This window comes from Vicugna pacos, chromosome 35 (assembly GCF_048564905.1).
Source record: "Vicugna pacos chromosome 35, VicPac4, whole genome shotgun sequence".
Lineage (NCBI taxonomy): Eukaryota > Metazoa > Chordata > Mammalia > Artiodactyla > Camelidae > Vicugna > Vicugna pacos.
In genome coordinates this window covers 24123521-24137777 of record NC_133021.1, presented here as the reverse complement: position 1 = coordinate 24137777, position 14257 = coordinate 24123521, and the positions used below count along the sequence as shown (strand labels likewise).

At 39.7% G+C, this 14257-nt stretch overlaps 1 protein-coding gene across 1 annotated transcript in view; it reads left to right on the top strand.

The window, feature by feature from the left end:
- The window catches only part of KIAA1217 (KIAA1217 ortholog), a 669685-nt gene that overhangs the window by 236826 nt on the left and 418602 nt on the right, over nt 1–14257 (top strand). Inside the window, exon 2 of the mRNA XM_072955360.1 lies at nt 2332–2486. The gene's annotated coding sequence lies outside the window, so the exon portion shown is untranslated. The remainder of the gene's footprint in view (nt 1–2331; nt 2487–14257) is intronic.

The following is a 14257-nucleotide window of genomic DNA, read 5'->3' as shown; positions in this document are numbered from 1 at the left end:
ACTAGGAATATCATTTTTTTAAATTTTTAATTCATTTTTTATTTTATTTGGGGGGTAGTTTTTTTTTTAATTTGTTTATTTTTTTTTTAATTGTGTACTTTATTTTTTAGTAGAGGTACTGAGGATTGAACCCAGGACCTCGTGCATGCTAGGTACACATGCTGCCACTGAACTGTACCCAGCCCCCAGGAACATCATTTTTAATCTAGAGACTCTCTTCCTTTGTCAGTAATGGGGAATGAAGTCTTCCTTTATCAAAGAGTTGTTGGTGGGATTTAAAGTAATACTAATGAGCTTAGTGGGGTGACTTATTAAAGTGACAGTGATTTTCAGTTTTCAGCATTTCATAATTTTTGTCACCTAAGTGGCCAGTGGAACTTAGCATGGGGAGTGGAAGAAATGTCACAAGCATTAATCAAAGAAAGAACCTAGAGTAAGTAAGACTGTGCATAAAGTGTCACCATGAATTAGTAGTAGAATCAGCATTAGAACAGATGGATATAGATTCGCAGAGTTAGGGGTCTCTCTTCCATTGTAATAGCATTTATAACTAACTGGACTCTGCACAAGAAATAACCTAACTTGTATGGACATAGCCAATATTTTAAAAGTTTAATAACCAGGGTCGAAACTGAATAATATGTTTGTGATACATTTTAACTGTGGTGTAGCTCAAGTTTTAATAACATGTTTTTTTAGGATCAACACTCAATAATGTGTTGTAACACATTTTAATTGTGTTCAATGACTTTTTTTCATAGTTTCATCCATGGTTTTCTTTCCACATAGCAGTGTGTGTCTCTGATATTAGGAAGCACTGAGTTGGAGAGGGTATGGAGAGAAGGGAACCCTCCTACACTGTTGGTGGGAATGTAATTGTTGCAGCCACTAAGGAAAACAGCATGGAGGTTCCTTAAAAAACTAAAAATAGAGTGACTATCTATGATCCAGTCATCCCATTCCTGGGCATATATCTGGAGAAAACTCTTAATTTGAAAAGATACATGTACCCCAATGTACATAGCAGTACTATTTCCATAGTCAAGACATGAAAGCAACCTAAATGTCCATTGACAGATGACTGGATAAAGAAGATGTAGTATATATAGACAATGGAATACTATTCAGCCATAAAAAAGAATGAAATAATGCCATTTGCAGCAATGTGAATGGATCTAGAGATGATCATACCAAGTGAAGCAAGTCAAAGACAAATATCATATGATATCGCTTACATGTGGAATCTAAAAAAAAAGACACAAATGAATTTATTTACAAAACAGAAACAGACTCACAGACATAGAAAACAAACTTATGGTTACCAAAGGAGAAAGTGGGGTGAAGGATAAATTAGGAGTTCGGGATTAGCTGATATACGCTACTATATATAAAAACAGATGAACAGCAAGGTCCTACTGTATAGCACAGGGAACTATATTCAATAGCTTAAAATGACCTATAATGAAAAAGGATATATATGTGTGTATAACTGAATCACTATGCTGTACACCAGAAACTAACACAACATTGTAAATCAACTATATTTCAATAAAAAAATATATAGATAAAGATTGATGTGAACAAATTTCCACTTGGGGAAATGTTGTCCTAAAGGATTGTACTATTCTGTGTGCACTCAGCTCACTGACATCAACTAAACACCAGAGCATCCGGCAGCAGAGAAATCTGCTGACTCTAGGGGAAGATGGCAAAGTCAAGTTCTATTTTCTGGGGCTCCTCAATGGTCCTGGAATCTTCCTCTGCCTATGGGGTGCCTGTTGATCTCATTCATAATTTCAGTATCTTTATGTTGGGCCACTCATGTATTTTGGTGGCCCAGCCTCCCGCTTCCAGTCCTCACCCCACAGTTATCTCCCACTTGGCATAGGGGTGGGATCCAGGCATCTCTGTGCACCAGGCTCTTCAAATGATACAGCAATCACAGCTGCCCGTCCCTCCGACAGTGGGAGCAGAGGGACAAGTCAGAGATGGCTCAGCCTTTCATTCAGCCTCTCTGATTCTCAGTTGGCCTCCCCTGGTTCCTTTCTGCATACTGCTATGTAAGGCTGCTCTTATTTTCATGGCTGATCTAGTTTGATGTGTGTATGTTCCTTGGTAGTGTCTAACTAACGCTTTGTGGAAACTGGAAGTTAGAACCTCTAACTGTGGGCATCTTGTCCAAAGGTGTGTATGGGATTACAAGGCATTCTGTGCTTTGCATCACACATGTAATGTACTCTGTTCAGCCTATGTTTTTTTAATCAACATGAATCTTTAATTACTCAGCAGTTACTTGGTGGAAACCATGACATTATTATTTGTATTTTTCAGATGGAGAGACTGCGGCCCTAAATTTGTCCTGGTTGCCCTGAGCACTGTGTGTCCTGGAGCCAGAGCTGGAGCCCCAATCCAGAGCCCCTGGGTATCGCCCAAGAGGACTGCACTGCTTATCTGTGGAGGACTCTTGCTCCTCATTTTCTTTCTGGGTAGGTCTATCTTGCTATTAAATCATAAAGTGAGCATTTATCATCCTGACTGTGAACGAGTTATGAGCTAAAGTCCTTTCTATAAAACTTGGCTTCTGTAAATTCCTCCCTGAGCCCAGTGGAGCAAAATATCTGAGTTGAAACAAGAACTCTTCCTCCAATGTGAATTCATTCTGAAATGCAGCTCTTCTGTTTTTTGGTTTTTTTAGCCACCCTTTCTTTGAGCTTGCAGGCAGTGTCATCGACATAGGTGTTACTTTTCAGGCTCTGTTTCACGTTTACTTATATGCCTGTCTTTGTGTTCAGACTCTGGCTTGAAGCCACCATAATGACTAAAGAATAAGAGAGTGTTCAAAGGTTATGAACGTTTGGCAAGCAATCCGTGGACCTCTGTAGGTATCTGATAACTCTGTGTCTATGGAGTGGGCAGAATGAATCAAAAATAAGATCCCTTTTAGGCCTTCCCAGTGATATGACTTTGATCAAAGTCAGGGTCCCACAAAAGCAGCAAAATTAACTTGTCAGTTTCACTGAGGTTCTTTTGCTTTGCCCAAATCAGCTTACTTAGGTGGACTTGAGAGGGTCACAAGGGTGGGATGACCAAATTGACCCCCACCTTCGGCTGTACTCCTTTGGCCCCAAATATGATCATAAATCCACCAGTTGAATATTTTATACTCATAAAAGTGATTTCTATTTTGAGTTTTCTCCCATGACAGAGGGCCTCATACATCCTTCTCCATTCTGACACCACATTGTAAAATTCTGGTATTTGATCCAGCGGAAGCTAGGAAAGAGAGTAGAAGGATCCTGTGCCATTACAGTCTTTATTCAACTTGGGTCTGCTTCAGTGAGCACCGTGAATCAATGCTCAGCCACACCACCCGTTACCCGAGAACAGACATGTCAGGAAGCACATACCCACACACCCCCAAGAACTCCAGAGTCACTGGCAAAGTAGGCATTGAACTTCGTTTCAACAACTTCAGAATCAGGAATTCGTGGCTTCTGGGTTTCTACCAGCTCTGATGCGGGGAATTCACTGAGGAATACAAGGTCACACTTGCAAAACAGCTTCTGAATCCAAGGCACCAAGGAGGACGTACCCCTTCCTTCTGTAAATGGACCGTGTTGGTGGAACCCCATCAAATAAAAGGTGCATGTGGATGCTGGATTTTGTACAGCTAGTGAGCTGGTTAGTAGGTCCTGCTTACTCTCAGCCAGAAGCTGAACTGGCCTCAGAAAGGGAGGTGGGGAGTCCTCTTAGCTCCCGGTGATTTACTCTGATTTCCCTTTGTAGGCATACGGAGTCGATTTTCTACTGTCTCTATAAATACTGTTGTGTCTGTCTCTCTGCCAAACTGGCTACCTTTCTCACCCCAGGGAGAAGCCAGAGATCAGACATTCCTACGCTGAAGCCCCATTAGACACCATAAGGGGAGGGACCAGATTTGGCAGTCAAAATGATGTGTGTATCTGAACCTTGAAAGAGCCAGGCTAAACTTAGAGTCAGTGGGCTGCCATAAATAAACTGTGCTCCTCTCTCTTTGTGTGGTTTGGACTGGAATGCCTTTCTCTTTAGAGCTGTACAAGCAGCCAGAGATCAAAGAGTCAACCGTTTATGGATGCGTAGTTCATTACAAAGTCATCGTGCTCAGCGGGAGGACGCTGGCCAAAGCACTAATAATTTTCTCCTATTGCTCTTTTGTTGCATAGATTGGGGTTGGAGGGCATTCAGAGAATTTGTGGCTACTTTAAGTAACTTAAAAAAAAAAAGAGTCGAGATGAAAATTCAGTTTCAAAGGAGGGTTAAAACTTAACTGGCATCTTTTTAGGGTATGGAATGTGGTAGGAGGGAAGAGGAAGTAAAGAAATTGACCCATTACCCCATGGAATGTGGTTTAAGAAGAATAATAGAAGGCAGAACAGTATCCTGTGTAATTGACTTGCCCTTGGGTCAACATTATGGAGCGCCTTTGATAGGCAGAGCAGAACATATACAGGGATTTTTTTTAAGCCCAAACTGGATAATGTATTTGAAAAACAGGGTTTGAACTAGTTTGCTAGAACGTAAAGAATAAATGTGTTTTAAATTATAGCACTGGTGATGTTAACAATCCCCGGATTGTGGATAATCACAATGATTCAAAATAATACCCACTATTTATTCAACGTCTACTGTGTGCGCGTGCTGTGCAGTGAATGTGATATCTTTTAATCCTCCCAGCCACGCACAGGGAGGTGTTTTATCCCCACTTACGCACAGGGAAACGGGGCTCCACAAAGTTTAAGTGCATTGCTCAAGGTCATTCAGTCACTAAGTGGTAAAGCCCAGGATTGGAACTGAACTCTGGGATGAGTCAGAAACAATGGCCACTTGGCCTATAGTTGGTGTTTCTGGCTCCTCATTCCTCCTCTGGCCTCTGGTGCAGGAGTTACTGGAGCTCTTTTGCTTCCTGAGCTGGGGCACTTTCCAGCCGGGATCCGTCATCCCCAAGTCCTGCTCTCTCGCCTTCCCAGTTCCCTCAGTCCTGCCCTGGCTTCTCAAACTTCCACTGATCACACACAGGCCTTTTGCAGCGAGCAACCCCTAGAATGAGTGATGAAGAAGGTGCTTAAAGGAAGTACTTTGTCAAGTCTGTCATCCTTTTCAAGGGTAATGAGGGGCCCTTGCTGGACGTGTTGCTTAACTTGTGTACCACATGTGAAAGACTTTCTTTGAAAGACAACTCAAGACACTGAATGAGTCTGTCTGTCCACAGGCGGTCAGACTTGATCACTGACACCTTGTACAACCTAACCTATTGCATAAGTAAGGTCCCTGATCTGGTGTTTTCGCCTGGATATCGGGGACCACATACTACTAGAATAACTCCTATCACATGTTTGATTAATTACAGGTACAGGCGAAGAACCTTTCCTCAAGTGTACTATTTTTGCAGGAATCACGTTCTAGTTTTCCCATACTTTATGTTACTTTAATTTTAATCAAAACTGAACTATGTGAATTTAAAAAAAAAAGGGGGGGGGTGTGTGGTACAGTGCAAAGAACTCAGTGAAGAGAGTCAATATAAAGTCTCAATGGCTGTGTATTCTGAGAGCCTTTGTCCTTGTACGAATAAAACCTGCATCAGAGGGCTGCCACTCGATCAAATAATTCAGATGATGGGGAAACTACAACCCTCTACAACTCTTACCTTCTTTCTGTTCTTTTCCTTGTTATTACCTTTTGTTCAGCCCATCTCTTCATGCTGCTTTAAAAAAATAGTTCCAAAGGGTCAGAAATAGAGGTAAATGATTGATTCTTTTTCACCAATTTAATTGAAAAGCAATTGAGAGCATGATCAAAAATCCTGACTCTTCCCCCCGCCTCTGAGTTTTCTTGAAAGATTTCACACGTGCAGTGTAAGAAATTGTGAGTCAGCCTTCTCCAATCCTGACTTTAAGAATTGCAGAAATCATCTGCCAGGCAGCACATATGTTCTTAGTTCCATGAGAGGAAGAAAACACATTTTGCTGAAAAGAAATGGAAATTTTAAAACCAGTTGAGTTGTAATAAAGACACTTTGAATTTTGCTAACTTCTTTTTCTCTCTGGTGCCTGACTGTTTTTCTGGCCCTGGACAGTTTCTCCTGCTTATGAGGCATCTGTCACCCCAAACGCTCTCTCCCTGGGGTGTGGGCTCCAACTGGCCATGGAGGGCAGGCATGGAAAATGTAGAATGACCAAGAGATGGGATTATGATGAAGAAATAATAAATCTACAGCAACCCCTGCTTAAATGCAAGGCACTCAAAGGCTGTAAATCTGTTCTCTTATGAAGACCTTGTAACAATTTGATGTGATAATAAACTTTGATAATAAACTCCAGTCTGCTGTTGAGGGAACATGGTCTTAGCAGACAAAGTCACTTGGCCAAGGTCACACAGCAGGTGAGCCAGGCAGAGGTAAATAATAAAGTGTAGCATTACTTCAGGGAGCTCCAGGTGTACGGAGAGGTATCTCCTTAAGTTCTTCTGGGCAGTTGTCTTCAAGGAAAGCATTCTTCTGACCCCCTGACATCCTAAAGAACAGACTGCTGGCAAGTACTGTTGCTTCTATGTTAACCTGGTAGAAGCCAGATTCCAACAAGTTGTGGGTTTCTCTTGAAGCAAAAGAAATCAGCTATAGGGGAAATGAAACTCTCGACTCAGTGCTCTACTTAAGAAATCTGACGCTCATTTCATGTTGCTTTTCGCCCTGCTTCGCCTCTCACTGAAGCCGTTCTGTTCCCCGGTAATTGGTATTTGGTTGGTCTTGTGGTTTGTCAATCGGCATGTTTTCATTCTTTAAATTGTGTAAGTAAGAATTGATGCAATGGAAGATCCGAGGCAGCCTCGGCCACAAAACAAAGGCTTTTCTAAACCAGCATTTCTCCCATAACCTCTGGGCAGATGTTTCATGTGGGTTTCTTTCCCCAAGTATCCAATGGCATGATTCTCTTTTCAGACGGAATTTTCTTTGACCAAAAAAAAAAAAGTAAAGAAAAAAAAGGAAGAAACATCTCTATGTTTGACTAGAAAATCTCAAGGCAACTTGGAAAACACGTTGAAAACTTATTTCCATTTTGTGATCTAAAGCAGACCTAAGGTGTCTCTGCAGACAGGAGGTGCCAGTTGCAAGTCTGCTGTGAGTCCCTGGAGGAAAGGATCACGTTGACTTCCTGGGAATTTTTCAGGGTTCACCATCACAAAGAACTTTTGAAACATGGCTTGAAACGTCCATGAAAACGGTCACCGATGGAAGACACTTTATTGAATCCTCCAAGGTGTTGCCTGTAAAAGACTATGCAATGATTTTGCTGGTCTGCCTTCATATCTGTTTTGTTAGGGAAATTAAAAGTCGCTGCTATAACAAGCAAGCTCAAAATCTCAGTAGCTTAAAACAATGAAGATTTGCTTATTGCTCATGTCATAGTTGTGTAAGTGTCAATTAGCTTCTCTGGGGGTTCTCCTTTAAATTGTTTATTCCACCCTATAGCTTCCCCAGTCTCAGAGGAAAAGAAAGAATTTGTAAGGTATCTGGGAAGGTTTAGGGCCAGGGCTCAAAATAGCAACATGGTTTCCACTCATATTCTTTAGGCCAGAATCTCCTCCTTAGGTCACAGCTGTAACTTGTAACTTCAGAGTATCCTGGGAGGTGTTGTTTTCCTGTTTGCATGGAGAAAAGAAGATATGCTTTCTTGATTCTTCAGAGATAATAGTTTTTAAGTTCCCAGTACACTCAGTTTATTTCTTAGCATGCCATTAATTGGAGTTAACAATTTATTATAATTTATGGGCACCATCTGACACCATAATTTTTGTGTTATCTCATGCACAGTTGAGGTTGATCCAAGTCTTCCATGAAGCTTCCCTGACCATCTCACCACACCCCGTAGTGATACTCTTACCTATGATGTTACAGTGGCATTTAGCAAATAATCTTCATAGTCTTTATTCTTTCTACCTGTTGTATCTATTATCTTCCTATTAGACTCTTAGCTTCTTGCCTATAATAGTACAGTATAGTGTAGAATAGTCTTGTACAGAACCATATCATTGTATACATTGTATTGCACAGTATTTAAGGACATAAGCTCCTGCAAGAGTTTGAATCCTGGTTTCCTTACTTCCTAGCTATTTACCTTACCTAATTTTTCAACCTCTTTGTACCTCAGCTCCCTTACTAAAAAATAAACGTGGTAAGTACACACCTCAAAAATTTGATATGAAAATTGCACATAAGATATGTAAAGCACTGAGAGCAGTGAGCATTTAAAACATGCCTAGTGAGTCCTTAAGAAAACGTTAAATATAATTACTGATACAATGAAGAACTATCATGTTAAGTTCTTGAATCCTCTACTGTAGCTAGCATAGATCCGCCCACATAAGTCACAATAAAGGTTTCCTAAAATAAATAATGAATATATTTGATTGATGAAGTAGTCTTCTACGTCCACATAAAAATCCTTCCTCAATATATTTCCTCCAGTTCCACACAGATGCCAACATTAGGGTATAATCTTTTTATTTATAATTAGGAATCAAGCTTCAAGTGGCTAATTTTTTCTTTTAAACAATGTAATACACTGAATTTTAAGTGAAACACTTTGTAAAATTTTTTTATTGGTTTATAATCATTTTACAATGTTGTGTCAAATTCCAGTGTAGAGCACAATTTTTCAGTTATACATGAACATGTATATATTCATTGTCACATTTTTTTCTCTGTGAGCTACCATATGATCTTGTATACATTTCCCTGTGCTATACAGTATCATCTTCTTTATCTATTCTACAATTTTGAAATCCCAGTCCATCTCTTCCCACCCCTGTCCCCTTGGCAACCACAAGTTTATATTCTATGTCTGTGAGTCTATTTCTGTTTTGTATTTATGCTTTGCTTTTTTTTTTTTAGATTCCACATATAAGCGATCTCATATGGTATTTTTCTTTGTCTTTCTGGCTTACTTCACTTAGAATGACATTCTCCAGGAGCATCCGTGTTGCTGCAAATGGTGTTATGTTGTCAGTTTTTATGGCTGAGTAGTATTCCATTGTATAAATATACCACATCTTCTTTATCCAGTTATCTGTCGATGGACATTTAGGCTGTCTCCATGTCTTGGCTATTGTAAATAGTGCTGCTATGAACATTGGGGTGCAGGTGTCATCCTGAAGTAGGGTTCCTTCTGGATATATGCCCAGGAGTGGGATTCCTGGGTCATACGGTAAGGCTATTTCTAGTCTTTTGAGGAATCTCTACACTGTTTTCCACAGTGGCTGCACCAAACTGCATTCCCACCAGCAGTGAAGGAGGGTTCCCTTTTCTCCACAGCCTCTTCAGCATTTATTTGTGGATTTTTGAATGATGGCCATTCTGACTGGTGTGAGGTGGTACCTCATTGTAGTTTTGATTTAAGCAAAACACTTCTTAATACAGCATATCTAACATTTTAGATCAAGTAAAACATCCAATTACTTTTTACATATACCTGAGCTGTTATGAAAGTAAAGGAATTATTGCAAAGGCCACAAATCATGTGAAAGTGAAATTCCACACAAGTACAGGCATTTATTCTGGGGTGTTTGCCTATTCCTCATGACCCAGAACGTGGGTTCCAATGGTTATACACAGGGGATAAAAAAACAAAAGCCTAGGACCAGAGCAGAATGAGAAGATAGATTGGAGACATAGATAAAAAGCAAGGAGGAGGATTAGTATTTAAAAACCCACATCTCATGAAGAATTAGTGGAGATAATTGCTTGCCTCAGACTTCACTCTGAGAGGAGCAGGGAAAAAGAAAATATCTGTCTTCAAAATGCCTAAGCTCACCCTACCAGGTTATTATTGTAGCCACACACACACAAAAAAAGGGGGGCAAAATTTGAGTTTAAAGTAACATCAAGTTGATAGTCTCCCAGGTGATTGACAGGAGAAATGCAAATCTTCTCTGAAAGAATGAATCTTAAACCTAAGCCTCACATTTAGGAAAAAAGGTTTCTAAGGAACACGAGCTCACGAACAAAAATCACCTAACACAAGGAAATATGACCTTATGAACAAAAGCCAAGAGAAACAACAAAGTGAGGAATTTCAGAAATGGAATTTTTATACCAGAAATATGTCAGTTTTATATCTTTGATATGCTCAAGAAAGTACAAGGATATATAGCAAGTATCATAAAGTTACATGACATTGAAGTGTGAAATTTGAAAAAGAATTAAATTCCTGCAAATGAGAAATATAATTGAAATTAGAAACAGCTTTAAACATCAGATTAGATTAACTGAAGAAAGAATATGTAAACTGGAAGATAGATTAATAGTAATAATTAAGAATGCCATGTGGTTGGGGGTACAGCTCGGTGGTAGAGGGTACAGCTCGGTGGTAGAGAGCATGCCTAGCATGCACCAGGTCCTGGGTTCAATCCCCAGTAGCTCCATTAATATAAATAAATAAAACTCTAATTACCCCCCACAAGAAAGAATAAAAAATAAATTTAAAAAATGAAAATGTGAAATTGTAAAAAAAAGGAGGAGGAGGAGAAGGAGAAGAAGAAGAATGCCATATAGACAAAGAAGAGTTAATATGAAAAAGTTTAAAGATGAAGAAAATACAGTGAGGAAGGTAGACCATACATCAAATTGGAGATTTAGGACAGGACTGGGCAAATGTTTCCTGTGAAAGATCAGACAGTAAATATTTTAGGCTGAGTGGGTCACAAGGTCTCTCTCAACCCTACCATTGTCGTGCAAAATGACACTCAGAAGTACTCTGAGAAATACTCAACTCTGCCACTGTAGTGCAAAAGCAGCTGTAGGTGATGCTGTAAACAAATAAGCCTGGATGTTTTTTCAATAGAACTTTATTTACCAAAAGATAGCATACTAGTTTTGGTGCATGGGCCACAATTTGTCAGCTCCTAGACTAGGAAATAATAGGAAATCAGGGTAGAACAAAATTTGAGAAGATAGTGGATTACATCTCAATCAAGATATCTCTCCCTCCCCAATGTAAAATAATTAAATCTCAAAAGAAAAGGTAAAATAATCACTGGGAATTTTCCAGAAATAATAGAACACGACAATTCTCAGATTCATAAGGCCAAAAAATCCAAAGCAGGATAAAGTAAAAATAAATTCACAACTAGATAAATTATTGTGAAACTGCAGGACAAGAATGACAAAGAGATTTTAAAAGTTGCCATTAAAAATCTTTAAATCCATTCCCCTAAAAAGATGTGGAAACTGGACAAAAATTTCAAAAATATAACCATATCATGCCCCTGAAAACTGACCCAAGACAAATGACGTATTTATTTACGGAAAACTGCTAGAACTTGGGAGTGAAAAATGGTAGAAGCCTGAGATCTTCATACTGGAGTTAGTCCAGACACCCCACCACCAGCAGCAGCGTGGTTGATGCTATGTATAGTTTTACACGAGTGGGGCTGGATGTGAAAACCAGTAGTTGAACTGTCTGAGAGGAATGACTTGGAATGAAAGGTAAAAACCCACACTCTAGAGTTTTGTCAGTGAAAGTAGCAAAGTCGATAGGAAATGAGTGGGGAAAATCTGCGACTCTTCAACTTGAACTTGTGGTCCCATTTGAGTGAGCAGTGGACAAGAAAGACATTTAAAGATCTATTGTTTTCCTATATACCAGCAATGAACAATTGGAATTTGCAGTTAAGGACACGATACCATTTGTGTTAGCACCAAAGAAATGAAATACTTTTGGTATAAATTTAACAAAATATGCACAGGATCTATATGAGGAAAAGCTGTAAACTCTGATGGAAGAAATCAAAGATCTAAACAATTGAAAAGATATTTCATATTCATGGGTAGGAAGATTCAATATTGTTTAAAGATGTCAGCTCTTTCCAACTTGATCTATAGATTTAAAGACTTGCATCCAAAATATACAAAGGACTCCTAATACTCAACAATAAGAAAATGAACAACCTGATTTAAAAGTGGGCAAAATATCTGAACAGATACCTCACCAAAGATGATACACAGATGGCAGATAAGCATGTGAAGTCATTCTCAACACTGTCATTAGGGAATTGCAAATTAAAGCAATAATAAGATAACTAAACCTCACCTATTAGAATGGCTAAAATCTAATACTTTGACAACAGCAAATGCTGGCGAGGATGTGGAGCAACAGGGACTCTCATTCATTGCCGAAAGGAACACAATATGGTACACTCACTTTTCAAGACAGTTTGGCAGTTCCTTACAAAGTTATACGTGGGCTTTGTGTAAGATCCAGCAGTTGCACACCTAGGTGTTTACACAGTGAGTAGGAAATTACACAAAAACCTTCACATGAATGTTTATAGTAGCTTTTTCATAACTGTCAAAAAGTAGAAAAAGCCAGCCTTCTGTAGGTGAATGGAGCAACAAGCTGTAATACATCCATATAATGGAATACTATCCAGCAAGTAAAAAAAAAAATCAGCTATCAAGTCATGGAAGGACATGAAGGAAGCTTAAATGCATATTGCTAAGTGAACTAAGAGTTTTAAAAGGGTGCATACTGTGTGATTCCAACTGTAGAATACTCTGTGAAAGGCAAGACTATAGACACTAAAAAGATCAGTAGTTGCCAGGTGGGAGAAGGGAAAAAGGAGAATAGGATTGAATACATGGAACACAAGGGACTTTTAGGGCAGGGAAATTACTCCGCACAATATTGTACTGTAAAAGGTGGTTACATGACGTGCATTTGGCAAAACCCATAGAACTGCACAGCACAAATTATGAACCTGATGTAAACCATGGACTTTAGTTAATCATAATATTTCAATATTGGTTTATCGATTTTAAATATACCACATTAATGCAAGATGTTAGTGTGCAGGAGGATAGAGGGTATATGGGAAGTTAGAATTCTGTGAACCTAAAATTGATTTAAAGAAGAAAATATCTTATTTTAAAGTATTAAACGAAAATTCTAGATTTGAAAAGTAAAATGATCAGAACTTGAAATATTCTGGATGGGCTCAACAGCACATTTGAGATGGCAGAATAAATAATCAGTGAACTTGAATACAGATCAATAGAAATGATCTAATCTGAATATCAGAAAAAATATTTTAGGAACATGAACAAAATCTCAGAGACCTGTTGGACAACATCAACTATACCAATATCCATATAACAGAGTCCCAGGAAGAGAGAAGAAAGTGAAATAGGTAGAAAATTAATGGCCCAATACTTTCCAAATTTGATGAAAACTGTTAATATACAGATCCAAGAAGTTCAGTGAACCCCAAGTAGGATAAAGAGAGAGAGCCCCTACAATTAAGCACATCATTATTATTACTCTACAGAAAAGGCCAAGATCAAGAGAAAACCTTGAAAGCAACAAGAGAAAATTAACTTACTATGTTTAGGAGAATGACAAAGTAATTAACATACGACACCTCATCAGAAACAGTTGAGAACAGAAGATAGTGAAGTGACATCCAAAATACTGAAAGAAAAAAATTATCAGCCAAGAATTCTCTACCCAAGCAAAACTATTCTTCAAAACTTTGGGAAAATAAAGACATTTCCAAATGATCAAAGACAAAAAGAGTCATTACACATAGATCTGCCTTACAAGAAAAAGTTTTTATTTTTTATTTTCTACTTTCTACTTATTTATTTATTTGGTTACAAACGCACTTGGTTTACTCTCCTCATCAGTATCACTGATATTCTCACGATTCACATTTCCCAGTGCGGCTCCTCTTCTTACAATAGTTCGTGTGCAATCTCACTTACGGGCCTGGGGAGGGGGGCTTGGTCCAGGGCAGGGACGGCATTGGCACTCCACGTGGACAGGGTGGGTCGTCTGTCCTGCGTCAAAGAGGTACGGGTGAATGGGCAGCCAGGGGAGGTGGAGGGGGCCCTCCACAGTCTTTTTTTGTGTTGGTCAGTGATTCTCCACTCATGCTCCTTCCCGGCTGCCCAGGGTGGGGGAGGTCCACGCAGCTCAGGGTCGGGCAGGGCGGGGAAGGGGGAAGGAACAGCAGCAGGCAGCCCAGGAGCAGGGAGGGCAGGGTGGGAGGGGCGCAGGGGTGGCCCCTGGGGTAAGGCACAACCCTGTCTTTGGCTCTTCTGGTGAGGAGTTTCCTCCCCTGCACCCCTGCCCAGCCCCTCTCTCAACCTCTCAACCCCTCAGCACCCCCATACACAGTCCCGGGAGCCAGGGGCACCTCCTGGGGTTCCTGAAATGAGAGAGCTCTG